Source organism: Phalangium opilio, unplaced genomic scaffold (genome assembly GCF_054372755.1).
Source record: "Phalangium opilio isolate 3A_F unplaced genomic scaffold, DU_Popi_V2 ptg000094l_1, whole genome shotgun sequence".
NCBI lineage: Eukaryota > Metazoa > Arthropoda > Arachnida > Opiliones > Phalangiidae > Phalangium > Phalangium opilio.
In genome coordinates this window covers 3,573,450-3,593,000 of record NW_028324199.1, presented here as the reverse complement: position 1 = coordinate 3,593,000, position 19,551 = coordinate 3,573,450, and the positions used below count along the sequence as shown (strand labels likewise).

At 45.7% G+C, this 19,551-nt stretch overlaps 46 non-coding genes across 46 annotated transcripts; all 46 read right to left on the bottom strand.

Moving 5' to 3' along the window:
* Nucleotides 1-114: 114 nt before the first annotated feature.
* On the bottom strand, nucleotides 115-186 carry TRNAP-UGG (transfer RNA proline (anticodon UGG)). The gene has a single exon. It is a non-coding gene; the product is annotated as a tRNA-Pro (tRNA).
* A 409-nt stretch (nucleotides 187-595) lies between these two features.
* TRNAP-UGG (transfer RNA proline (anticodon UGG)) lies at nucleotides 596-667 on the bottom strand. The gene has a single exon. It is a non-coding gene; the product is annotated as a tRNA-Pro (tRNA).
* An 88-nt stretch (nucleotides 668-755) lies between these two features.
* On the bottom strand, nucleotides 756-827 carry TRNAP-UGG (transfer RNA proline (anticodon UGG)). The gene has a single exon. It is a non-coding gene; the product is annotated as a tRNA-Pro (tRNA).
* A 409-nt stretch (nucleotides 828-1,236) lies between these two features.
* TRNAP-UGG (transfer RNA proline (anticodon UGG)) lies at nucleotides 1,237-1,308 on the bottom strand. The gene has a single exon. It is a non-coding gene; the product is annotated as a tRNA-Pro (tRNA).
* Nucleotides 1,309-1,876: 568 nt separating this feature from the next.
* Nucleotides 1,877-1,948, bottom strand: TRNAP-UGG (transfer RNA proline (anticodon UGG)). The gene has a single exon. It is a non-coding gene; the product is annotated as a tRNA-Pro (tRNA).
* An 86-nt stretch (nucleotides 1,949-2,034) lies between these two features.
* TRNAP-CGG (transfer RNA proline (anticodon CGG)) lies at nucleotides 2,035-2,108 on the bottom strand. The gene has a single exon. It is a non-coding gene; the product is annotated as a tRNA-Pro (tRNA).
* An 88-nt stretch (nucleotides 2,109-2,196) lies between these two features.
* On the bottom strand, nucleotides 2,197-2,268 carry TRNAP-UGG (transfer RNA proline (anticodon UGG)). The gene has a single exon. It is a non-coding gene; the product is annotated as a tRNA-Pro (tRNA).
* Nucleotides 2,269-2,837: 569 nt separating this feature from the next.
* TRNAP-UGG (transfer RNA proline (anticodon UGG)) lies at nucleotides 2,838-2,909 on the bottom strand. The gene has a single exon. It is a non-coding gene; the product is annotated as a tRNA-Pro (tRNA).
* Nucleotides 2,910-3,158: 249 nt separating this feature from the next.
* Nucleotides 3,159-3,230, bottom strand: TRNAP-UGG (transfer RNA proline (anticodon UGG)). Its single transcript has one exon. It is a non-coding gene; the product is annotated as a tRNA-Pro (tRNA).
* An 88-nt stretch (nucleotides 3,231-3,318) lies between these two features.
* Nucleotides 3,319-3,390, bottom strand: TRNAP-UGG (transfer RNA proline (anticodon UGG)). The gene has a single exon. It is a non-coding gene; the product is annotated as a tRNA-Pro (tRNA).
* A 568-nt stretch (nucleotides 3,391-3,958) lies between these two features.
* On the bottom strand, nucleotides 3,959-4,030 carry TRNAP-UGG (transfer RNA proline (anticodon UGG)). The gene has a single exon. It is a non-coding gene; the product is annotated as a tRNA-Pro (tRNA).
* Nucleotides 4,031-4,116: 86 nt separating this feature from the next.
* On the bottom strand, nucleotides 4,117-4,190 carry TRNAP-CGG (transfer RNA proline (anticodon CGG)). Its single transcript has one exon. It is a non-coding gene; the product is annotated as a tRNA-Pro (tRNA).
* An 88-nt stretch (nucleotides 4,191-4,278) lies between these two features.
* On the bottom strand, nucleotides 4,279-4,350 carry TRNAP-UGG (transfer RNA proline (anticodon UGG)). The gene has a single exon. It is a non-coding gene; the product is annotated as a tRNA-Pro (tRNA).
* Nucleotides 4,351-4,596: 246 nt separating this feature from the next.
* On the bottom strand, nucleotides 4,597-4,670 carry TRNAP-CGG (transfer RNA proline (anticodon CGG)). The gene has a single exon. It is a non-coding gene; the product is annotated as a tRNA-Pro (tRNA).
* Nucleotides 4,671-4,758: 88 nt separating this feature from the next.
* TRNAP-UGG (transfer RNA proline (anticodon UGG)) lies at nucleotides 4,759-4,830 on the bottom strand. Its single transcript has one exon. It is a non-coding gene; the product is annotated as a tRNA-Pro (tRNA).
* A 569-nt stretch (nucleotides 4,831-5,399) lies between these two features.
* TRNAP-UGG (transfer RNA proline (anticodon UGG)) lies at nucleotides 5,400-5,471 on the bottom strand. Its single transcript has one exon. It is a non-coding gene; the product is annotated as a tRNA-Pro (tRNA).
* Nucleotides 5,472-6,040: 569 nt separating this feature from the next.
* TRNAP-UGG (transfer RNA proline (anticodon UGG)) lies at nucleotides 6,041-6,112 on the bottom strand. Its single transcript has one exon. It is a non-coding gene; the product is annotated as a tRNA-Pro (tRNA).
* An 86-nt stretch (nucleotides 6,113-6,198) lies between these two features.
* TRNAP-CGG (transfer RNA proline (anticodon CGG)) lies at nucleotides 6,199-6,272 on the bottom strand. The gene has a single exon. It is a non-coding gene; the product is annotated as a tRNA-Pro (tRNA).
* An 87-nt stretch (nucleotides 6,273-6,359) lies between these two features.
* On the bottom strand, nucleotides 6,360-6,433 carry TRNAP-AGG (transfer RNA proline (anticodon AGG)). Its single transcript has one exon. It is a non-coding gene; the product is annotated as a tRNA-Pro (tRNA).
* An 89-nt stretch (nucleotides 6,434-6,522) lies between these two features.
* TRNAP-UGG (transfer RNA proline (anticodon UGG)) lies at nucleotides 6,523-6,594 on the bottom strand. The gene has a single exon. It is a non-coding gene; the product is annotated as a tRNA-Pro (tRNA).
* A 246-nt stretch (nucleotides 6,595-6,840) lies between these two features.
* Nucleotides 6,841-6,914, bottom strand: TRNAP-CGG (transfer RNA proline (anticodon CGG)). The gene has a single exon. It is a non-coding gene; the product is annotated as a tRNA-Pro (tRNA).
* Nucleotides 6,915-7,321: 407 nt separating this feature from the next.
* Nucleotides 7,322-7,395, bottom strand: TRNAP-CGG (transfer RNA proline (anticodon CGG)). The gene has a single exon. It is a non-coding gene; the product is annotated as a tRNA-Pro (tRNA).
* Nucleotides 7,396-8,126: 731 nt separating this feature from the next.
* Nucleotides 8,127-8,198, bottom strand: TRNAP-UGG (transfer RNA proline (anticodon UGG)). The gene has a single exon. It is a non-coding gene; the product is annotated as a tRNA-Pro (tRNA).
* An 86-nt stretch (nucleotides 8,199-8,284) lies between these two features.
* TRNAP-CGG (transfer RNA proline (anticodon CGG)) lies at nucleotides 8,285-8,358 on the bottom strand. The gene has a single exon. It is a non-coding gene; the product is annotated as a tRNA-Pro (tRNA).
* Nucleotides 8,359-8,766: 408 nt separating this feature from the next.
* TRNAP-UGG (transfer RNA proline (anticodon UGG)) lies at nucleotides 8,767-8,838 on the bottom strand. The gene has a single exon. It is a non-coding gene; the product is annotated as a tRNA-Pro (tRNA).
* A 246-nt stretch (nucleotides 8,839-9,084) lies between these two features.
* On the bottom strand, nucleotides 9,085-9,158 carry TRNAP-AGG (transfer RNA proline (anticodon AGG)). Its single transcript has one exon. It is a non-coding gene; the product is annotated as a tRNA-Pro (tRNA).
* Nucleotides 9,159-9,727: 569 nt separating this feature from the next.
* TRNAP-CGG (transfer RNA proline (anticodon CGG)) lies at nucleotides 9,728-9,799 on the bottom strand. Its single transcript has one exon. It is a non-coding gene; the product is annotated as a tRNA-Pro (tRNA).
* A 569-nt stretch (nucleotides 9,800-10,368) lies between these two features.
* Nucleotides 10,369-10,440, bottom strand: TRNAP-CGG (transfer RNA proline (anticodon CGG)). The gene has a single exon. It is a non-coding gene; the product is annotated as a tRNA-Pro (tRNA).
* Nucleotides 10,441-10,689: 249 nt separating this feature from the next.
* TRNAP-CGG (transfer RNA proline (anticodon CGG)) lies at nucleotides 10,690-10,761 on the bottom strand. The gene has a single exon. It is a non-coding gene; the product is annotated as a tRNA-Pro (tRNA).
* Nucleotides 10,762-11,331: 570 nt separating this feature from the next.
* Nucleotides 11,332-11,403, bottom strand: TRNAP-UGG (transfer RNA proline (anticodon UGG)). Its single transcript has one exon. It is a non-coding gene; the product is annotated as a tRNA-Pro (tRNA).
* A 570-nt stretch (nucleotides 11,404-11,973) lies between these two features.
* Nucleotides 11,974-12,045, bottom strand: TRNAP-CGG (transfer RNA proline (anticodon CGG)). The gene has a single exon. It is a non-coding gene; the product is annotated as a tRNA-Pro (tRNA).
* Nucleotides 12,046-12,133: 88 nt separating this feature from the next.
* TRNAP-CGG (transfer RNA proline (anticodon CGG)) lies at nucleotides 12,134-12,205 on the bottom strand. The gene has a single exon. It is a non-coding gene; the product is annotated as a tRNA-Pro (tRNA).
* Nucleotides 12,206-12,935: 730 nt separating this feature from the next.
* Nucleotides 12,936-13,007, bottom strand: TRNAP-CGG (transfer RNA proline (anticodon CGG)). The gene has a single exon. It is a non-coding gene; the product is annotated as a tRNA-Pro (tRNA).
* A 249-nt stretch (nucleotides 13,008-13,256) lies between these two features.
* Nucleotides 13,257-13,328, bottom strand: TRNAP-CGG (transfer RNA proline (anticodon CGG)). The gene has a single exon. It is a non-coding gene; the product is annotated as a tRNA-Pro (tRNA).
* A 1,051-nt stretch (nucleotides 13,329-14,379) lies between these two features.
* TRNAP-CGG (transfer RNA proline (anticodon CGG)) lies at nucleotides 14,380-14,451 on the bottom strand. Its single transcript has one exon. It is a non-coding gene; the product is annotated as a tRNA-Pro (tRNA).
* A 249-nt stretch (nucleotides 14,452-14,700) lies between these two features.
* Nucleotides 14,701-14,772, bottom strand: TRNAP-CGG (transfer RNA proline (anticodon CGG)). The gene has a single exon. It is a non-coding gene; the product is annotated as a tRNA-Pro (tRNA).
* A 248-nt stretch (nucleotides 14,773-15,020) lies between these two features.
* On the bottom strand, nucleotides 15,021-15,092 carry TRNAP-CGG (transfer RNA proline (anticodon CGG)). The gene has a single exon. It is a non-coding gene; the product is annotated as a tRNA-Pro (tRNA).
* Nucleotides 15,093-15,982: 890 nt separating this feature from the next.
* TRNAP-CGG (transfer RNA proline (anticodon CGG)) lies at nucleotides 15,983-16,054 on the bottom strand. The gene has a single exon. It is a non-coding gene; the product is annotated as a tRNA-Pro (tRNA).
* Nucleotides 16,055-16,303: 249 nt separating this feature from the next.
* Nucleotides 16,304-16,375, bottom strand: TRNAP-CGG (transfer RNA proline (anticodon CGG)). Its single transcript has one exon. It is a non-coding gene; the product is annotated as a tRNA-Pro (tRNA).
* Nucleotides 16,376-17,426: 1,051 nt separating this feature from the next.
* TRNAP-CGG (transfer RNA proline (anticodon CGG)) lies at nucleotides 17,427-17,498 on the bottom strand. Its single transcript has one exon. It is a non-coding gene; the product is annotated as a tRNA-Pro (tRNA).
* Nucleotides 17,499-17,747: 249 nt separating this feature from the next.
* TRNAP-CGG (transfer RNA proline (anticodon CGG)) lies at nucleotides 17,748-17,819 on the bottom strand. Its single transcript has one exon. It is a non-coding gene; the product is annotated as a tRNA-Pro (tRNA).
* A 248-nt stretch (nucleotides 17,820-18,067) lies between these two features.
* Nucleotides 18,068-18,139, bottom strand: TRNAP-CGG (transfer RNA proline (anticodon CGG)). Its single transcript has one exon. It is a non-coding gene; the product is annotated as a tRNA-Pro (tRNA).
* A 249-nt stretch (nucleotides 18,140-18,388) lies between these two features.
* Nucleotides 18,389-18,460, bottom strand: TRNAP-CGG (transfer RNA proline (anticodon CGG)). The gene has a single exon. It is a non-coding gene; the product is annotated as a tRNA-Pro (tRNA).
* Nucleotides 18,461-18,707: 247 nt separating this feature from the next.
* TRNAP-CGG (transfer RNA proline (anticodon CGG)) lies at nucleotides 18,708-18,781 on the bottom strand. The gene has a single exon. It is a non-coding gene; the product is annotated as a tRNA-Pro (tRNA).
* A 409-nt stretch (nucleotides 18,782-19,190) lies between these two features.
* Nucleotides 19,191-19,262, bottom strand: TRNAA-CGC (transfer RNA alanine (anticodon CGC)). Its single transcript has one exon. It is a non-coding gene; the product is annotated as a tRNA-Ala (tRNA).
* An 86-nt stretch (nucleotides 19,263-19,348) lies between these two features.
* TRNAP-CGG (transfer RNA proline (anticodon CGG)) lies at nucleotides 19,349-19,422 on the bottom strand. Its single transcript has one exon. It is a non-coding gene; the product is annotated as a tRNA-Pro (tRNA).
* Between the last annotated feature and the right edge of the window lie 129 nt (nucleotides 19,423-19,551).

Below are 19,551 nucleotides of genomic sequence, written 5' to 3'. Positions count from 1 at the left end.
TATCATACCCCTAGACCAACGGACGAAGTATGACACTGAAACATGCTCATCTCGTAGTCCTACAATTTAACTCGTAGCATTTGAATAGTCACCAAATTACTCCTGCAAAAACTCGAGTCCGTCCGGGATTTGAACCCGGGACCACTCGCACCCAAAGCGAGTATCATACCCCTAGACCAACGGACCATGTATGAAATAGAACATGCTCAACTCATAGGCCTACCCTGTAGTTAGTTGCATTTAAATAGTCACTAAATTACCTCTGCAAAAACTCGGGTCCGTCCGGGATTTGAACCCGGAACCACTCACACCCGAAGCAAGTATCATACCCCTAGACCAACGGACGAAGTATGACACTGAAACATGCTCAGCTCGTAGTCCTACAATTTAACTAGTTGCATTTAAATAGTCACCAAATTACTTCTGCAAAACTCGGGTCCGTCCGGGATTTGAACCCGGGACCACTCGCACCCAAAGCGAGTATCATACCCCTAGACCAACGGACGAAGTATGACACTGAAACATGCTCATCTCGTAGTCCTACAATTTAACTCGTAGCATTTGAATAGTCACCAAATTACTTCTGCAAAAACGCGAGTCCGTCCGGGATTTGAACCCGGGACCACTCGCACCCAAAGCGAGTATCATACCCCTAGACCAACGGACCATGTATGAAATAGAACATGCTCAACTCATAGGCCTACCCTGTAGTTAGTTGCATTTAAATAGTCACTAAATTACCTCTGAAAAAACTCGGGTCCGTCCGGGATTTGAACCCGGGACCACTCACACCCAAAGCGAGTATCATACCCCTAGACCAACGGACCATGTATGAAATAAAACATGCTCAACTCATAGGCCTACCCTGTAGTTAGTTGCATTTAAATAGTCACTAAATTACCTCTGCAAAAACTCGGGTCCGTCCGGGATTTGAACCCGGAACCACTCACACCCGAAGCGAGTATCATACCTCTAGACCAACGGACGAAGTATGACACTGAAACATGCTCAGCTCGTAGTCCTACAATTTAACTAGTTGCATTTAAATAGTCACCAAATTACTTCTGCAAAACTCGGGTCCGTCCGGGATTTGAACCCGGGACCACTCGCACCCAAAGCGAGTATCATACCCCTAGACCAACGGACGAAGTATGACACTGAAACATGCTCATCTCGTAGTCCTACAATTTAACTCGTAGCATTTGAATAGTCACCAAATTACTTCTGCAAAAACTCGAGTCCGTCCGGGATTTGAACCCGGGACCACTCGCACCCAAAGCGAGTATCATACCCCTAGACCAACGGACCATGTATGAAATAGAACATGCTCAACTCATAGGCCTACCCTGTAGTTAGTTGCATTTAAATAGTCACTAAATTACCTCTGCAAAAACTCGGGTCCGTCCGGGATTTGAACCCGGAACCACTCACACCCGAAGCAAGTATCATACCCCTAGACCAACGGACGAAGTATGACACTGAAACATGCTCAGCTCGTAGTCCTACAATTTAACTAGTTGCATTTAAATAGTCACCAAATTACTTCTCCAAAACTCGGGTCCGTCCGGGATTTGAACCCGGGACCACTCGCACCCAAAGCGAGTATAATACCCCTAGACCAACGGACGAAGTATGACACTGAAACATGCTCATCTCGTAGTCCTACAATTTAACTCGTATCATTTGAATAGTCACCAAATTACTTCTGCAAAAACTCGAGTCCGTCCGGGATTTGAACCCGGGACCACTCGCACCCAAAGCGAGTATCATACCCTAGACCAACGGACCATGTATGAAATAAAACATGCTCAACTCATAGGCCTACCCTGTAGTTAGTTGCATTTAAATAGTCACTAAATTACCTCTGCAAAAACTCGGGTCCGTCCGGGATTTGAACCCGGGACCACTCACACCCAAAGCGAGTATCATACCCCTAGACCAACGGACCATGTATGAAATAAAACATGCTCAACTCATAGGCCTACCCTGTAGTTAGTTGCATTTAAATAGTCACTAAATTACCTCTGCAAAAACTCGGGTCCGTCCGGGATTTGAACCCGGGACCACTCACACCCGAAGCGAGTATCATACCCCTAGACCAACGGACGAAGTATGACACTGAAACATGCTCAGCTCGTAGTCCTACAATTTAACTAGTTACATTTAAATAGTCACCAAATTACTTCTGCAAAACTCGGGTTCGTCCGGGATTTGAACCCGGGACCACTCGCACCCAAAGCGAGTATCATACCCCTAGACCAACGGACCATGTATGAAATAGAACATGCTCAACTCATAGGCCTACCCTGTAGTTAGTTGCATTTAAATAGTCACTAAATTACCTCTGCAAAAACTCGGGTCCGTCCGGGATTTGAACCCGGGACCACTCACACCCAAAGCGAGTATCATACCCCTAGACCAACGGACGAAGTATGACACTGAAACATGCTCATCTCGTAGTCCTACAATTTAACTCGTATCATTTGAATAGTCACCAAATTACTTCTGCAAAAACTCGAGTCCGTCCGGGATTTGAACCCGGGACCACTCGCACCCAAAGCGAGTATCATACCCCTAGACCAACGGACGAAGTATGATACTGAAACATGCTCATCTCGTAGTCCTACAATTTAACTCGTATCATTTGAATAGTCACCAAATTACTTCTGCAAAAACACGAGTCCGTCCGGGATTTGAACCCGGGACCACTCGCACCCAAAGCGAGTATCATACCCTAGACCAACGGACCATGTATGAAATAAAACATGCTCAACTCATAGGCCTACCCTGTAGTTAGTTGCATTTAAATAGTCACTAAATTACCTCTGCAAAAACTCGGGTCCGTCCGGGATTTGAACCCGGGACCACTCACACCCAAAGCGAGTATCATACCCCTAGACCAACGGACCATGTATGAAATAAAACATGCTCAACTCATAGGCCTACCCTGTAGTTAGTTGCATTTAAATAGTCACTAAATTACCTCTGCAAAAACTCGGGTCCGTCCGGGATTTGAACCCTAGACCACTCGCACCCAAAGCGAGTATCATACCCCTAGACCAACGGACGAAGTATGACACTGAAACATGCTCATCTCGTAGTCCTACAATTTAACTCGTAGCATTTGAATAGTCACCAAATTACTTCTGCAAAAACGCGAGTCCGTCCGGGATTTGAACCCGGGACCACTCGCACCCAAAGCGAGTATCATACCCCTAGACCAACGGACCATGTATGAAATAGAACATGCTCAACTCATAGGCCTACCCTGTAGTTAGTTGCATTTAAATAGTCACTAAATTACCTCTGCAAAAACTCGGGTCCGTCCGGGATTTGAACCCGGGACCACTCACACCCAAAGCGAGTATCATACCCCTAGACCAACGGACCATGTATGAAATAAAACATGCTCAACTCATAGGCCTACCCTGTAGTTAGTTGCATTTAAATAGTCACTAAATTACCTCTGCAAAAACTCGGGTCCGTCCGGGATTTGAACCCGGAACCACTCACACCCGAAGCGAGTATCATACCTCTAGACCAACGGACGAAGTATGACACTGAAACATGCTCAGCTCGTAGTCCTACAATTTAACTAGTTGCATTTAAATAGTCACCAAATTACTTCTGCAAAACTCGGGTCCGTCCGGGATTTGAACCCGGGACCACTCGCACCCAAAGCGAGTATCATACCCCTAGACCAACGGACGAAGTATGACACTGAAACATGCTCATCTCGTATTCCTACAATTTAACTAGTAGCATTTGAATAGTCACCAAATTACTTCTGCAAAAACTCGAGTCCGTCCGGGATTTGAACCCGGGACCACTCGCACCCAAAGCGAGTATCATACCCTAGACCAACGGACCATGTATGAAATAAAACATGCTCAACTCATAGGCCTACCCTGTAGTTAGTTGCATTTAAATAGTCACTAAATTACCTCTGCAAAAACTCGGGTCCGTCCGGGATTTGAACCCGGGACCACTCACACCCAAAGCGAGTATCATACCCCTAGACCAACGGACCATGTATGAAATAAAACATGCTCAACTCATAGGCCTACCCTGTAGTTAGTTGCATTTAAATAGTCACTAAATTACCTCTGCAAAAACTCGGGTCCGTCCGGGATTTGAACCCGGGACCACTCACACCCGAAGCGAGTATCATACCCCTAGACCAACGGACGAAGTATGACACTGAAACATGCTCAGCTCGTAGTCCTACAATTTAACTAGTTACATTTAAATAGTCACCAAATTACTTCTGCAAAACTCGGGTCCGTCCGGGATTTGAACCCGGGACCACTCGCACCCAAAGCGAGTATCATACCCCTAGACCAACGGACCATGTATGAAATAGAACATGCTCAACTCATAGGCCTACCCTGTAGTTAGTTGCATTTAAATAGTCACTAAATTACCTCTGCAAAAACTCGGGTCCGTCCGGGATTTGAACCCGGGACCACTCACAGCCAAAGCGAGTATCATACCCCTAGACCAACGGACCATGTGTGAAATAAAACATGCTCAACTCATTGGCCTACCCTGTAGTTAGTTGCATTTAAATAGTCACTAAATTACCTCTGCAAAAACTCGGGTCCGTCCGGGATTTGAACCCGGGACCACTCACACCCGAAGCGAGTATCATACCCCTAGACCAACGGACGAAGTATGACACTGAAACATGCTCAGCTCGTAGTCCTACAATTTAACTAGTTACATTTAAATAGTCACCAAATTACTTCTGCAAAACTCGGGTCCGTCCGGGATTTGAACCCGGGACCACTCGCACCCAAAGCGAGTATCATACCCCTAGACCAACGGACCATGTATGAAATAGAACATGCTCAACTCATAGGCCTACCCTGTAGTTAGTTGCATTTAAATAGTCACTAAATTACCTCTGCAAAAACTCGGGTCCGTCCGGGATTTGAACCCGGGACCACTCACAGCCAAAGCGAGTATCATACCCCTAGACCAACGGACCATGTGTGAAATAAAACATGCTCAACTCATAGGCCTACCCTGTAGTTAGTTGCATTTAAATAGTCACTAAATTACCTCTGCAAAAACTCGGGTCCGTCCGGGATTTGAACCCGGAACCACTCACACCCGAAGCGAGTATCATACCCCTAGACCAACGGACGAAGTATGACACTGAAACATGCTCAGCTCGTAGTCCTACAATTTAACTAGTTACATTTAAATAGTCACCAAATTACTTCTGCAAAACTCGGGTCCGTCCGGGATTTGAAACCGGGACCACTCACACCCGAAGCGAGTATCATACCCCTAGAACAACGGACGAAGTATGACACTGAAACATGCTCAGCTCGTAGTCCTACAATTTAACTAGTTACTTTTAAATAGTCACCAAATTACTTCTGCAAAAACACGGGTCCGTCCGGGACTTGAACCCGGGACCACTCGCACCCAAAGCGAGTATCATACCCCTAGACCAACGGACCATGTAAGAAATAAAACATGCTCATCTTATAGGCCTACCCTGTAGTTAGTTGCATTTAAATAGTCACTAAATTACCTCTGCAAAAACTCGGGTCCGTCCGGGATTTGAACCCGGTACCACTCACACCCGAAGCGAGTATCATACCCCTAGACCAACGGACGAAGTATGACACTGAAACATGCTCAGCTCGTAGACCTACAATTTAACTAGTTACATTTAAATAGTCACCAAATTACTTCTGCAAAACTCGGGTCCGTCCGGGATTTGAACCCGGGACCACTCGCACCCAAAGCGAGTATCATACCCCTAGACCAACGGACGAAGTATGACACTGAAACATGCTCATCTCGTAGTCCTACAATTTAACTCGTAGCATTTGAATAGTCACCAAATTACTTCTGCAAAAACTCGAGTCCGTCCGGGATTTGAACCCGGGACCACTCGCACCCAAAGCGAGTAACATACCCCTAGACCAACGGACCATGTAAGAAAAAGAACATGCTCAACTCATAGGCCTACCCTGTAGTTAGTTGCATTTAAATAGTCACTAAATTACCTCTGCAAAAACTCGGGTCCGTCCGGGATTTGAACCCGGGACCACTCACACCCAAAGCGAGTATCATACCCCTAGACCAACGGACCATGTATGAAATAAAACATGCTCAACTCATAGGCCTACCCTGTAGTTAGTTGCATTTAAATAGTCACTAAATTACCTCTGCAAAAACTCGGGTCCGTCCGGGACTTGAACCCGGGACCACTCACACCCGAAGCGAGTATCTTACCCCTAGACCAACGGACGAAGTATGACACTGAAACATGCTCATCTCGTAGTCCTACAATTTAACTCGTAGCATTTGAATAGTCACCAAATTAATTCTGCAAAAACTCGAGTCCGTCCGGGATTTGAACCCGGGACCCCTCGCACCCTAAGCGAGTATCATACCCCTAGACCAACGGACGAAATATGACACTGAAGCATGCTCAACTTGTAGTCCTACAATTTAACTAGTTACTTTTAAATAGTCACCAAATTACTTCTGCAAAAACACGGGTCCGTCCGGGATTTGAACCCGGGACCACTCGCACCCAAAGCGAGTCTCATACCCCTAGACCAACGGACCATGTATGAAATAAAACATGCTCATCTCATAGGCCTACCCTGTAGTTAGTTGCATTTAAATAGTCACTAAATTACCTCTGCAAAAACTCGGGTCGGTCCGGGATTTGAACCCGGGACTACTCACACCCAAAGCGAGTATCATACCCCTAGACCAACGGACGAAGTATGACACTGAAACATGCTCAGCTCGTAGTCCTACAATTTAACTAGTTACATTTAAATAGTCACCAAATTACTTCTGCAAAACTCGGGTCCGTCCGGGATTTGAACCCGGGACCACTCACACCCGAAGCGAGTATCATACCCCTAGACCAACGGACGAAGTATGACACTGAAACATGCTCATCTCGTAGTCCTACAATTTAACTCGTAGCATTTGAATAGTCACCAAATTACATCTGCAAAAACTCGAGTCCGTCCGGGATTTGAACCCGGGACCACTCGCACCCAAAGCGAGTATGATACCCCTAGACCAACGGACCATGTATGAAATAGAACATGCTCAACTCATAGGCCTACCCTGTAGTTAGTTGCATTTAAATAGTCACTAAATTACCTCTGCAAAAACTCGGGTCCGTCCGGGATTTGAACCCGGGACCACTCACACCCAAAGCGAGTATCACACCCCTAGACCAACGGACCATGTATGAAATAAAACATGCTCAACTCATAGGCCTACCCTGTAGTTAGTTGCATTTAAATAGTCACTAAATTACCTCTGCAAAAACTCGGGTCCGTCCGGGATTTGAACCCGGGACCACTCACACCCGAAGCGAGTATCATACCCCTAGACCAACGGACGAAGTATGACACTGAAACATGCTCATCTCGTAGTCCTACAATTTAACTCGTTGCATTTAAATAGTCACTAAATTACCTCTGCAAAAACTCGGCTCCGTCCGGGATTTGAACCCGGGACCACTCGCACCCAAAGCGAGTATCGTACCCCTAGACCAACGGACCATGTATGAAATAAAACATGCTCAACTCATAGGCCTACCCTGTAGTTAGTTGCATTTAAATAGTCACTAAATTACTTCTGCAAAAACTCGGTTCCGTCCGGGATTTTAACCGGGGACCCCTTGCACCCTAAGCGAGTATCATACCTCTAAACCAACGGACGAAATATGACATTGAAACATGCTCAACTCGTAGTCCTACTATTTAACTAGTTGCATTTAAATAGTCACCAAATTACTTCTGCAAAATCTCGTGTCCGTCCGGGATTTTAACCGGGGACCCCTCGCACCCTAAGCGAGTATCATACCCCTAGACCAACGGACGAAATATGACACTGAAGCATGCTCAACTCGTAGTCCTACAATTTAACTAGTTACATTTAAATAGTCACCAAATTACTTCTGCAAAACTCGGGTCCGTCCGGGATTTGAAACCGGGACCACTCACACCCGAAGCGAGTATCATACCCCTAGAACAACGGACGAAGTATGACACTGAAACATGCTCAGCTCGTAGTCCTACAATTTAACTAGCTACTTTTAAATAGTCACCAAATTACTTCTGCAAAATCACGGGTCCGTCCGGGATTTGAACCCGGGACCACTCGCACCCAAAGCGAGTATCATACCCCTAGACCAACGGACCATGTATGAAATAAAACATGCTCATCTCATAGGCCTACCCTGTAGTTAGTTGCATTTAAATAGTCACTAAATTACCTCTGCAAAAACTCGGGTCCGTCCGGGATTTGAACCCGGGACCACTCACACCCGAAGCGAGTATCATACCCCTAGACCAACGGACGAAGTATGACACTGAAACATGCTCAGCTCGTAGTCCTACAATTTAACTAGTTACATTAAATAGTCACCAAATTACTTCTGCAAAACACGGGTCCGTCCGGTATTTGAACCCGGGACCACTCGCACCCAAAGCGATAATCATACCCCTAGACCAACGGACCATGTATGAAATAAAACATGCTTAACTCATAGGCCTACCCTGTAGTTAGTTGCATTTAAATAGTCACTAAATTACCTCTGCAAAAAGTCGGATCTGCCCGGGATTTGAACCCGGGACCACTCACACCCGAAGCGAGTATCATACCCCTAGACCAACGGACCATGTACGACACTGAAACATGCTCATCTCGTAGGCCTACAATATAACTAGTTGCATTTAAATAGTCACTAAATTACCTCTGCAAAAACTCGGGTCCGTCCGGGACTTGAACCCGGGACCACTCACACCCAAAGCGAGTATCATACCCCTAGACCAACGGACCATGTATGAAATAAAACATGCTCAACTCATAGGCCTACCCTGTAGTTAGTTGCATTTAAATAGTCACTAAATTACTTCTGCAAAATCTCGGGTCCGTCCGGGATTTTAACCGGGGACCCCTCGAACCCTAAGCGAGTATCATACCCCTAGACCAACGGACGATATATGACACTGAAGCATGCTCAACTCGTAGTCCTACAATTTAACTAGTTACATTTAAATAGTCACCAAATTACTTCTGCAAAACTCGGGTCCGTCCGGGATTTGAACCCGGGACCACTCGCACCCTAAGCGAGTATCATACCCCTAGACCAACGGACGAAGTATGACACTGAAACATGCTCAACTCGTAGTCCTACAATTTAACTCGTTGCATTTGAATAGTCACCAAATTACTTCTGCAAAACTCGGGTCCGTCCGGGATTTGAAACCGGGACCACTCACACCCGAAGCGAGTATCATACCCCTAGAACAACGGACGAAGTATGACACTGAAACATGCTCAGCTCGTAGTCCTACAATTTAACTAGCTACTTTTAAATAGTCACCAAATTACTTCTGCAAAATCACGGGTCCGTCCGGGATTTGAACCCGGGACCACTCGCACCCAAAGCGAGTATCATACCCCTAGACCAACGGACGAAATATGACACTGAAACATGCTCAACTCGTAGGCCTACAATTTAACTCGTTGCATTTAAATAGTCACCAAATTACTTCTGCAAAACTCGGGTCCGTCCGGGATTTGAACCCGGGACTACTCACACCAGAAGCGAGTATCATACCCCTAAACCAACGGACGAAATATGACACTGAAACATGCTCAACTCGTAGTCCTACTATTTAACTAGTTACATTTAAATAGTCACCAAATTACTTCTGCAAAACTCGGGTCCGTCCGGGATTTGAACCCGGGACCACTCACACCCGAAGCAAGTATCATACCCCTAGACCAACGGACCATGTATGACACTGAAACATGCTACACTCGTAGGTCTACAATATAACTAGTTGCATTTAAATAGTCACCAAATTACTTCTGCAAAATCTCGTGTCCGTCTGGGATTTGAACCCGGGACCCCTCGCACCCTAAGCGAGTATCTTACCCCTAGACCAACGGACGAAATATGACACTGAAACATGCTCAACTCGTAGGCCTACAATTAAACTCGTTGCATTTAAATAGTCACCAAATTACTTCTGCAAAACTCGGGTCCGTCCGGGATTTGAACCCGGGACTACTCACACCCGAAGCGAGTATCATACCCCTAAACCAACGGACAAAATATGACACTTAAACATGCTCAACTCGTAGTCCTACTATTTAACTAGCTACATTTAAATAGTCACCAAATTACTTCTGCAAAACTCGGGTCCGTCCGGGATTTGAACCCGGGACCACTCACACCCGAAGCGAGTAACATACCCCAAAACCAACGGATCATGTATGACAGCGAGACATGCTCAACTCGTAGGCCTACAGTTTAATTAGTTGCATTTAAGTAGTCACCAAATTACTTCTGCAAAACTCGGGTCCGTCCGGGATTTGAACCCGGGACCACTCACACCCGAAGCGAGTATCATACCCCTAGAGCAACGGACCATGTATGACACTGAAACATGCTACACTCGTAGGTCTAATATATAACTAGCTGCATTTAAATAGTCACCAAATTACTTCTGCAAAAACTCGTGTCCGTCTGGGATTTGAACCCGGGACCCCTCGCTCCGTAAGCGAGTATCATACCCCTAGACCAACGGACGAAATATGACACTGAAACATGCTCAACTCGTAGTCCTACTATTTAACTAGTTACATTTAAATAGTCACCAAATTACTTCTGCAAAACTCGGGTCCGTCCGGGATTTGAACCCGGGACCACTCACACCCGAAGCGAGTATCATACCCCTAGACCAACGGACCATGTATGACACTGAAACATGCTACACTCGTAGGTCTACAATATAACTAGTTGCATTTAAATAGTCACCAAATTACTTCTGCAAAAACTCGTGTCCGTCTGGGATTTGAACCCGGGACCCATCGCACCCTAAGCGAGTATCTTACCCCTAGACCAACGGACGAAATATGACACTGAAACATGCTCAACTCGTAGGCCTACAATTTAACTCGTTGCATTTAAATAGTCACCAAATTACTTCTGCAAAACTCGGGTCCGTCCGGGATTTGAACCCGGGACTACTCACACCCGAAGCGAGTATCATACCCCTAAACCAACGGACGAAATATGACATTGAAACATGCTCAACTCGTAGTCCTACTATTTAACTAGTTGCATTTAAATAGTCACCAAATTACTTCTGCAAAATCTCGTGTCCGTCTGGGATTTGAACCCGGGACCCCTCGAACCCTAAGCGAGTATCATACCCCTAGACCAACGGACGATATATGACACTGAAGCATGCTCAACTCGTAGTCCTACAATTTAACTAGTTACATTTAAATAGTCACCAAATTACTTCTGCAAAACTCGGGTCCGTCCGGGACTTGAACCCGGGACCACTCACACCCAAAGCGAGTATCATACCCCTAGACCAACGGACCATGTATGAAATAAAACATGCTCAACTCATAGGCCTACCCTGTAGTTAGTTGCATTTAAATAGTCACTAAATTACTTCTGCAAAATCTCGGGTCCGTCCGGGATTTTAACCGGGGACCCCTCGAACCCTAAGCGAGTATCATACCCCTAGACCAACGGACGAAGTATGACACTGAAACATGCTCAACTCGTAGTCCTACAATTTAACTCGTTGCATTTGAATAGTCACCAAATTACTTCTGCAAAAACTCGGGTCCGTCCGGGATTTGAACCCGGGACTACTCACACCCGAAGCGAGTATCATACCCCTAAACCAACGGACGAAATATGACATTGAAACATGCTCAACTCGTAGTCCTACTATTTAACTAGTTGCATTTAAATAGTCACCAAATTACTTCTGCAAAATCTCGTGTCCGTCTGGGATTTGAACCCGGGACCACTCACACCCGAAGCGAGTAACATACCCCAAAACCAACGGATTATGTATGACAGCGAGACATGCTCAACTCGAAGGCCTACAATTTAATTAGTTGCATTTAAGTAGTCACCAAATTACTTCTGCAAAACTCGGGTCCGTCCGGGATTTGAACCCGGGACCACTCACACCCGAAGCGAGTATCATACCCCTAGACCAACGGACCATGTATGACACTGAAACATGCTACACTCTAAGGCCTACAATATAACTAGTTGCATTTAAATAGTCACCAAATTACTTCTGCAAAACTCGGGTCCGTCCGGGATTTGAACCCGGGACCACTCACACCCGAAGCAAGTATCATACCCCTAGACCAACGGACCATGTATGACACTGAAACATGCTACACTCGTAGGTCTAATATATAACTAGCTGCATTTAAATAGTCACCAAATTACTTCTGCAAAAACTCGTGTCCGTCTGGGATTTGAACCCGGGACCCCTCGCACCGTAAGCGAGTATCATACCCCTAGACCAACGGACGATATATGACACTGAAGCATGCTCAACTCGTAGTCCTACAATTTAACTAGTTACATTTAAATAGTCACCAAATTACTTCTGCAAAACTCGGGTCCGTCCGGGATTTGAACCCGGGACTACTCACACCCGAAGCGAGTATCATACCCCTAAACCAACGGACGAAATATGACATTGAAACATGCTCAACTCGTAGTCCTACTATTTAACTAGTTGCATTTAAATAGTCACCAAATTACTTCTGCAAAATCTCGTGTCCGTCTGGGATTTGAACCCGGGACCCCTCGCACCCTAAGCGAGTATCTTACCCCTAGACCAACGGACGAAATATGACACTGAAACATGCTCAATTCGTAGGCCTACAATTTAACTCGTTGCATTTAAATAGTCACCAAATTACTTCTGCAAAACTCGGGTCCGTCCGGGATTTGAACCCGGGACCACTCACACCCGAAGCGAGTAACATACCCCAAAACCAACGGATCATGTATGACAGCGAGACATGCTCAACTCGTAGGCCTACAGTTTAATTAGTTGCATTTAAGTAGTCACCAAATTACTTCTGCAAAACTCGGGTCCGTCCGGGATTTGAACCCGGGACCACTCACACCCGAAGCGAGTATCATACCCCTAGAGCAACGGACCATGTATGACACTGAAACATGCTACACTCGTAGGTCTAATATATAACTAGCTGCATTTAAATAGTCACCAAATTACTTCTGCAAAAACTCGTGTCCGTCTGGGATTTGAACCCGGGACCCCTCGCACCGTAAGCGAGTATCATACCCCTAGACCAACGGACGAAATATGACACTGAAACATGCTCAACTCGTAGTCCTACTATTTAACTAGTTACATTTAAATAGTCACCAAATTACTTCTGCAAAACTCGGGTCCGTCCGGGATTTGAACCCGGGACTACTCACACCCGAAGCGAGTATCATACCCCTAAACCAACGGACCATGTATGACACTGAAACATGCTACACTCGTAGGTCTACAATATAACTAGTTGCATTTAAATAGTCACCAAATTACTTCTGCAAAAACTCGTGTCCGTCTGGGATTTGAACCCGGGACCCATCGCACCCTAAGCGAGTATCTTACCCCTAGACCAACGGACGAAATATGACACTGAAACATGCTCAACTCGTAGGCCTACAATTTAACTCGTTGCATTTAAATAGTCACCAAATTACTTCTGCAAAACTCGGGTCCGTCCGGGATTTGAACCCGGGACTACTCACACCCGAAGCGAGTATCATACCCCTAAACCAACGGACGAAATATGACATTGAAACATGCTCAACTCGTAGTCCTACTATTTAACTAGTTGCATTTAAATAGTCACCAAATTACTTCTGCAAAATCTCGTGTCCGTCTGGGATTTGAACCCGGGACCCCTCGCACCCTAAGCGAGTATCTTACCCCTAGACCAACGGACGAAATATGACACTGAAACATGCTCAACTCGTAGGCCTACAATTTAACTCGTTGCATTTAAATAGTCACCAAATTACTTCTGCAAAACTCGGGTCCGTCCGGGATTTGAACCCGGGACTACTCACACCCGAAGCGAGTATCATACCCCTAAACCAACGGACGAAATATGACATTGAAACATGCTCAACTCGTAGTCCTACTATTTAACTAGTTGCATTTAAATAGTCACCAAATTACTTCTGCAAAATCTCGTGTCCGTCTGGGATTTGAACCCGGGACCCCTCGCACCCTAAGCGAGTATCTTACCCCTAGACCAACGGACGAAATATGACACTGAAACATGCTCAACTCGTAGGCCTACAATTTAACTCGTTGCATTTAAATAGTCACCAAATTACTTCTGCAAAACTCGGGTCCGTCCGGGATTTGAACCCGGGACCACTCACACCCGAAGCGAGTAACATACCCCAAAACCAACGGATTATGTATGACAGCGAGACATGCTCAACTCGAAGGCCTACAATTTAATTAGTTGCATTTAAGTAGTCACCAAATTACTTCTGCAAAACTCGGGTCCGTCCGGGATTTGAACCCGGGACCACTCACACCCGAAGCGAGTATCATACCCCTAGACCAACGGACCATGTATGACACTGAAACATGCTACACTCGTAGGCCTACAATATAACTAGTTGCATTTAAATTGTCACCAAATTACTTCTGCAAAAACTCGTGTCCGTCTGGGATTTGAACCCGGGACCCCTCGCACCGTAAGCGAGTATCATACCCCTAGACCAACGGACGAAATATGACACTGAAACATGCTCAACTCGTAGTCCTACTATTTAACTAGTTACATTTAAATAGTCACCAAATTACTTCTGCAAAACTCGGGTCCGTCCGGGATTTGAACCCGGGACCACTCACACCCGAAGCGAGTATCATACCCCTAGACCAAAGGACCATGTATGACACTGAAACATGCTACACTCGTAGGCCTACAATATAACTCGTTGCATTTAAATAGTCACCAAATTACTTCTGCAAAACTCGGGTCCGTCCGGGATTTGAACCCGGGACTACTCACACCCGAAGCGAGTATCATACCCCTAAACCAACGGACGAAATATGACCCTAAAACATGCTCAACTCGTAGTCCTACTATTTAACTAGTTACATTTAAATAGTCACCAAATTACTTCTGCAAACCTCGGGTCCGTCCAGGATTTGAACCCGGGACCACTCACACCCGAAGCGAGTATCATACCCCTAGACCAACGGACCATGTATGACACTGAAACATGCTCAACTCGTAGTCCTACAATTTAACTCGTTGCATTTGAATAGTCACCAAATTACTTCTGCAAAAACTCGGGTCCGTCCGGGATTTGACCCCGGGACCACTCGCACCCAAAGCGAGTATCATACCCCTAGACCAACGGACCATGTATGAAATAAAACATGCTCAACTCATAGACCTACCCTGTAGTTAGTTGCATTTAAATAGTCACTAAATTACCTCTGCAAAAACTCGGGTCCGTCCGGGATTTGAACCCGGGACCCCTCGAACCCTAAGCGAGTATCATACCCCTAGACCAACGGACGATATATGACACTGAAGCATGCTCAACTCGTAGTCCTACAATTTAACTAGTTACATTTAAATAGTCACCAAATTACTTCTGCAAAACTCGGGTCCGTCCGGGATTTGAACCCGGGACTACTCACACCCGAAGCGAGTATCATACCCCTAAACCAACGGACGAAATATGACATTGAAACATGCTCAACTCGTAGTCCTACTATTTAACTAGTTGCATTTAAATAGTCACCAAATTACTTCTGCAAAATCTCGTGTCCGTCTGGGATTTGAACCCGGGACCCCTCGCACCCTAAGCGAGTATCTTACCCCTAGACCAACGGACGAAATATGACACTGAAACATGCTCAATTCGTAGGCCTACAATTTAACTCGTTGCATTTAAATAGTCACCAAATTACTTCTGCAAAACTCGGGTCCGTCCGGGATTTGAACCCGGGACCACTCACACCCGAAGCGAGTAACATACCCCAAAACCAACGGATCATGTATGACAGCGAGACATGCTCAACTCGTAGGCCTACAGTTTAATTAGTTGCATTTAAGTAGTCACCAAATTACTTCTGCAAAACTCGGGTCCGTCCGGGATTTGAACCCGGGACCACTCACACCCGAAGCGAGTATCATACCCCTAGAGCAACGGACCATGTATGACACTGAAACATGCTACACTCGTAGGTCTAATATATAACTAGCTGCATTTAAATAGTCACCAAATTACTTCTGCAAAAACTCGTGTCCGTCTGGGATTTGAACCCGGGACCCCTCGCACCGTAAGCGAGTATCATACCCCTAGACCAACGGACGAAATATGACACTGAAACATGCTCAACTCGTAGTCCTACTATTTAACTAGTTACATTTAAATAGTCACCAAATTACTTCTGCAAAACTCGGGTCCGTCCGGGATTTGAACCCGGGACTACTCACACCCGAAGCGAGTATCATACCCCTAAACCAACGGACCATGTATGACACTGAAACATGCTACACTCGTAGGTCTACAATATAACTAGTTGCATTTAAATAGTCACCAAATTACTTCTGCAAAAACTCGTGTCCGTCTGGGATTTGAACCCGGGACCCATCGCACCCTAAGCGAGTATCTTACCCCTAGACCAACGGACGAAATATGACACTGAAACATGCTCAACTCGTAGGCCTACAATTTAACTCGTTGCATTTAAATAGTCACCAAATTACTTCTGCAAAACTCGGGTCCGTCCGGGATTTGAACCCGGGACTACTCACACCCGAAGCGAGTATCATACCCCTAAACCAACGGACGAAATATGACATTGAAACATGCTCAACTCGTAGTCCTACTATTTAACTAGTTGCATTTAAATAGTCACCAAATTACTTCTGCAAAATCTCGTGTCCGTCTGGGATTTGAACCCGGGACCCCTCGCACCCTAAGCGAGTATCTTACCCCTAGACCAACGGACGAAATATGACACTGAAACATGCTCAACTCGTAGGCCTACAATTTAACTCGTTGCATTTAAATAGTCACCAAATTACTTCTGCAAAACTCGGGTCCGTCCGGGATTTGAACCCGGGACTACTCACACCCGAAGCGAGTATCATACCCCTAAACCAACGGACGAAATATGACATTGAAACATGCTCAACTCGTAGTCCTACTATTTAACTAGTTGCATTTAAATAGTCACCAAATTACTTCTGCAAAATCTCGTGTCCGTCTGGGATTTGAACCCGGGACCCCTCGCACCCTAAGCGAGTATCTTACCCCTAGACCAACGGACGAAATATGACACTGAAACATGCTCAACTCGTAGGCCTACAATTTAACTCGTTGCATTTAAATAGTCACCAAATTACTTCTGCAAAACTCGGGTCCGTCCGGGATTTGAACCCGGGACCACTCACACCCGAAGCGAGTAACATACCCCAAAACCAACGGATTATGTATGACAGCGAGACATGCTCAACTCGAAGGCCTACAATTTAATTAGTTGCATTTAAGTAGTCACCAAATTACTTCTGCAAAACTCGGGTCCGTCCGGGATTTGAACCCGGGACCACTCACACCCGAAGCGAGTATCATACCCCTAGACCAACGGACCATGTATGACACTGAAACATGCTACACTCGTAGGCCTACAATATAACTAGTTGCATTTAAATTGTCACCAAATTACTTCTGCAAAAACTCGTGTCCGTCTGGGATTTGAACCCGGGACCCCTCGCACCGTAAGCGAGTATCATACCCCTAGACCAACGGACGAAATATGACACTGAAACATGCTCAACTCGTAGTCCTACTATTTAACTAGTTACATTTAAATAGTCACCAAATTACTTCTGCAAAACTCGGGTCCGTCCGGGATTTGAACCCGGGACCACTCACACCCGAAGCGAGTATCATACCCCTAGACCAAAGGACCATGTATGACACTGAAACATGCTACACTCGTAGGCCTACAATATAACTCGTTGCATTTAAATAGTCACCAAATTACTTCTGCAAAACTCGGGTCCGTCCGGGATTTGAACCCGGGACTACTCACACCCGAAGCGAGTATCATACCCCTAAACCAACGGACGAAATATGACCCTAAAACATGCTCAACTCGTAGTCCTACTATTTAACTAGTTACATTTAAATAGTCACCAAATTACTTCTGCAAACCTCGGGTCCGTCCAGGATTTGAACCCGGGACCACTCACACCCGAAGCGAGTATCATACCCCTAGACCAACGGACCATGTATGACACTGAAACATGCTCAACTCGTAGTCCTACAATTTAACTCGTTGCATTTGAATAGTCACCAAATTACTTCTGCAAAAACTCGGGTCCGTCCGGGATTTGACCCCGGGACCACTCGCACCCAAAGCGAGTATCATACCCCTAGACCAACGGACCATGTATGAAATAAAACATGCTCAACTCATAGACCTACCCTGTAGTTAGTTGCATTTAAATAGTCACTAAATTACCTCTGCAAAAACTCGGGTCCGTCCGGGATTTGAACCTGGGACCACTCACACCCGAAGCGAGTATCATACCCCTAGACCAACGGACCATGTATGACACTGAAACATGCTCAACTCGTAGGCCTACAATATAACTAGTTGCATTTAAATAGTCACTAAATTACCTCTGCAAAAACTCGGGTCCGTCCGGGAATTGAACCCGGGACCACGCACACCCAAAGCGAGTATCATACCCCTAGACCAACGGACCATGTATGAAATAAAACATGCTCAACTCATAGGCCTACCCTGTAGTTAGTTGCATTTAAATAGTCACTAAATTACCTCTGCAAAAACTCGGGTCCGTCCGGGATTTGAACCCGGGACCACTCACACCCGAAGCGAGTATCATACCCCTAGACCAACGGACGAAGTATGACACTGAAACATGCTCCGCTCGTAGTCCTACAATTTAACTAGTTACATTTAAATAGTCACCAAATTACTTCTGCAAAACTCGGTTCCGTCCGGGATTTGAACCCGGGACCACTTGCACCCTAAGCGAGTATCATACCCCTAGACCAACGGACGAAGTATGACACTGAAACATGCTCAACTCGTAGGCCTACAATATAACTCGTAGCATTTGAATAGTCACCAAATTACTTCTGCAAAAACTCGGGTCCGTCCTTGATTTGAACCCGGGACCACTCGCACACAAAGCGAGTATCATACCCCTAAACCAACGGACGAAATATGACACTGAAACATGCTCAACTCGTAGTCCTACTATTTAACTAGTTACATTTAAATAGTCACCAAATTACTTCTGCAAACCTCGGGTCCGTCCAGGATTTGAACCCGGGACCACTCACACGCGAAGCGAGTATCATACCCCTAGACCAACGGACCATGTATGAAATAAAACATGCTCAACTCATAGGCCTAAACTGTAGTTAGTTGCATTTAAATTGTCACTAAATTACCTCTGCAAAAACTCGGGTCCGTCCGGGATTTGAACCCGGGACCACTCACACCCGAAGCGAGTATCATACCCCTAGACCAACGGACGAAGTATGACACTGAAACATGCTCAACTCGTAGGCCTACAATATAACTCGTAGCATTTGAATAGTCACCAAATTACTTCTGCAAAAACTCGGGTCCGTCCTTGATTTGAACCCGGGACCACTCGCACACA